Genomic DNA, 4,222 nt, shown 5'->3' on the forward strand with positions numbered 1-4,222 from the left:
TTTAATAAAATTACTTAACAGTTTCATATATGTCTAGGCAGCTTATTTTGATGATTTTTGATGGAGACTTCATTTAAGTCTGTAAATATGTAAAAACGCTTGTGTTCCTTAAAGGAAATTTATTGTTCTCAAGATATGGTTAAAAACACACATTCAGGACTTGAGAGTCCCACAGTAGTCTGATATTTTATTTCCACTCTGACACAGTCACCCTCCATGCAGGCTCAGAACTTTGTTTTTTGTTGTTGTTGTGGCAGCCTTCTCTCTCTCTCTCTCTCATATATTTCCTCTCTCTCTCTCTTTCTTTTTTTAGAGAAAGAGTTTATTGGGGGAAACCTGACAGGCGGGAGGGAAGGGGCAATGAAGGAAAAGAGGTAGTATGAAAGCATAAGGGAGAGATACAGACAGAGACAGAGACAGAGGTCAGGAGATGGAGATGGAGATATAGATGGAAATGGTCCTGGAGAGAGCAAAGGAAAGAGAAAGAGAGAGACATGTTCAGGAACAGGTCCTTTTAAAACTTTGCCCAGGGGCAGGCAGGGAAGTAGAAACAGGGAATCCCATTAGGAAGGGAGTGGAGCTTGACACTGGTGATTGGGCCTTGTGGCCACCCACACCTTTCTCCTTGTAAAGTAAATACCAGACAAAATTTCATTTGCTGCATGGTGAATTTTATGCCTGGAGAGCTTTCTCAGTATTTTCAGTTCTTACAGGCTGCACCATCACATGCATGAACTCTGACCTTCTGCAATGAAGAGTGAAAAAAAAAGCTTCTTTATGAAATAATGCATGTCATACCTGCCATTTCTTTATTTTGAAATATTTATTTTTGTTTATTTGAAAAAGAGTTACAGACAGAGAGTGGGAGAGTTGGCGAGATGTCTTCATTCTGCTGGTTCACTCCCAAATGGCTGCCACTACCTGTGATGGTTCAGGCAGAAGTCAGGAGCCAGGAGAGTTATCTGAGTTTCCCACATGGGTGCAGAGTTCCAAGTACATGTGCCATCCTTCACTGCTTACCCTGGCTCATTGGTAGGGTTCTGGATCAGAAGTGGAACAGACAGGATGTGAACCAGTGCCCTAATGGGATGGTGGCATCCCATTACACCAAAATGCCGGCCCCATGTTTTTAGAAAGATTTATTTTCTAGCCTGCCTTGTCTAAATTGTAAGTTCCATGAGGTGAGAAGGGCAGCCTCATGTGGAAAATTCTGTGTGTGCAGCTCAAAATGTTGCCTAAAACTGCAAACCTGAGTAGAGATCAGCCATGGTGTTAGGGAATGGCCAACCATGACACACCCATGCTCCAATGCTAAATGCTGAAAATCACACAGCCAGGCCCAGCACAGTGGTGCAGTAGGTTAATCCTCTGCCTGCAGCACAGGCTTCACATATGGGCGCTGATTCTAGCCCCGGATGCTCCACTTCCAATCCAACTCTCTGCTATGGCCTGGGAAAGTAGTGGAGGATGGCCTGGATCCTTGGGCCTCTGCCCTCATTTGGAAGACCAGAAAGAGGTGCCTGTCTCCTGGCTTCAGATTGGTGCAGCTCTAGCTATTGCAACCATTTGGGGAGAAAACCAATATAGGGAAGACATTTCTCTCTGTCTCTCCCTCTTACTGTCTCAAACTCTACCTCCCAAGTAAAATAAAGAAAATCTTAAAAGAAAATCACACAACCACAAGTAGAAACAAGGTATTCAAAGATGTGCTGCATCCGCCTTTTAAAGCCCCTCCTCAGGGTGGTGCTCATGCCTATTGGAGAGAGGAATTCCATTCTCCTGTGGATCACCAGTCATGCTTAAGTTTTCATTTGTGGTGTTGATGTGACCCTGATGTAAGGTCCTATCATTGTGTCCACTGCAGGCACACAGTGCTAGAGGGCACACAGACTGAAAGGTAGGCACTGGTCCCCATTTCATTTCCAGCCCAATCACCACTCAAAAGTGTTATTCAGGCCCTGCCTAGATTTCATGCTGCAGAATCAAACAGCCTGTACCCATGTTTAGAAAAGTCTTCCAAATGAAGAGAATCAAATAATCAACAAGATTAAATTTTATCTACACAAGCTAGGAAATCCTAGCTGCTCAGTAATGACCATATCAAAATAATCAATTGTGACAAGTTGCAATGTAAGTCCTAATATTCAAAGGTATATAGAAAGTGAAAAAGGCATTTCAATGTGCCAAATTAGAATAAGTGAGATATCATCTGAGGGTGTCTGGTTACAACTTCATTGGTCACCACCTGAGGGTGTTTAAACCTCATCAGTCACTGATTTCTCTGCAGAAAAATTCCAGCCACATGGGGAGCTGACCCAACCTCAATCTCCCTAGTCACCCTGGAAGCTCAGGACACTCTGTAGAAGGTGCTCAGCACCCACAGTTTAGCTGAGGACACCTGGGCCGTCATCATACCTTAGTGCTGTTGGCCTTGCTACTGTGTCACTCCTGTGTGTGTGTGTTTCTGTGAATTCAAGGGAACTTCAAAGACTTTATGTGTCCCAAATCTCACCTAGCAGTTAAACCAGGAGATTAGACACCTGCAGATCATTTCAGGGTGCCGGGCTTCTAGTCCCACCTGACCCCTGATTACTTTATGCTGGTGAACATCCTGGGGTACAAAAGTGTCAACTCCATTTCAGCGCTGTGGCATAGCAGGTGTAGCCACTGCCTGAGTCCCAGCTGCTCCACTTCTGAACCAGCTCCCTGCTTGTTCACCTGGGAAAGTAGGAGAAGATGTCCCAAGTACTTGGGCCTCTGAACCCTCATGGGAGACCCAGAAGAAGCTCCTGTCTCCTGGCTTTGGATCATCCAAGCTGTGGCCATTATGGCCATTTGGAGAGTGAGTCAGGTGATGGTTGATCTCTCTTTCTCCCTCCCTCCATATCTCTCCCTCTCTCTCTGTCTCTCTCTCTCTCTCTCTTTCTCTCTCTGTTTCTGCCTTTGTCTCTCTGTAACTCTGCCTTTCAAATAAAATAAATAATTCTTCAAAGAAATGAACACTCGGGTAGTTGAAACCCTGCCACTCTCCTGAGAAACCTAGATTGAGATTTCAGCTCCTGGAGTCAATGTCCCAACTCTAACTGAAGAGGCTTAAGATAATGAACCAGTAGATATGACCTCTCCATCCCTCTGCCTCTGTGTGCATCTTTTGATCTCCCTCTCCTTCTCTCTCTCTCTCTCCCCTGGTCTCTAAATTAGTTAATTAGTGAGGGTTAAAATGAGTCTGTGGAACACATGCATTATGCAAAATATCTTCTTTGATTCAAAAATTGTAATTGGGCAGGCCACATGGCAGCACTGTGAGTTAAGCCACAATTTGGAACAGCATCATTGAATAAAGGGATTCACATTCAAGTTCTGACTGCTCTGCTTCTGTTTTAGCTCCCTTCTACTGTGCCCGCCAAAGCATCAGATGACAATCCAAGATTTTGAGCTTGTATTTTTTTTTTATCTTTTATTTAATGAATATAAATTTCCAAAGTACGACTCATGGGTTACAATGGCTTCCCCCCCCATACCGTCCCTCCCACCCACAACCCTCCCCTTTCCCACTCCCTCTCCCCTTCCATTCACATCAAGATTCATTTTCGATTATCTTAATATACAGAAGATCAGCTTAGTATACCTTAAGTAAGGATTTCAACAGTTTGCTCCCACACAGAAACATAATGTGAAAAATAATAAATGATTTTTTTAAAATGATGATGAAATCAGATCAGACCTATTGTCATGTTTAATCCCAGTGAGAGTCAAGTTGGAAATTGATAATTTCTTTTTTTTTTACAGAAGATCAGTTTAGTGTACATTAAGTAAAGATTTCAATCGTTTGCACCCCCATAGAAACACAAAGTGAAATATACTGTTTGAGTACTCGTTATAGCATTAAGCCTCAGTGTACAACACATTAAGGACAGAGATATTCCATGCCAACAGAAACCAAAAAAAAAAGCAGGTGTAGCCATATTAATATGAGCTTGTATTAATCTTGGAAGAGCCCTGAATGGAATTACCAGCTCCTGATTTCTGCCTTGACAAGCTCCATCCATTCAGCCATTTGGGAAGGGAATCAGTAGATGAAAAGTTTTCTTTCTCTCTCCCTCACTCTCTCTCTTTCTCCCTTTCTCCCCATTGCTGTGTCAATAAATAAATTAAAGAAAGAAAGAAATGAAATTCTACATAGGAAATTAATTTGTGTGAATCTGTTTTTCCATAAACCTAT

The sequence above is a fragment of the Oryctolagus cuniculus genome, chromosome 19 (assembly GCF_051225735.1).
Source record: "Oryctolagus cuniculus isolate XC-2025 breed Fujian yellow rabbit chromosome 19, ASM5122573v1, whole genome shotgun sequence".
Classification (NCBI taxonomy): Eukaryota; Metazoa; Chordata; class Mammalia; order Lagomorpha; family Leporidae; genus Oryctolagus; species Oryctolagus cuniculus.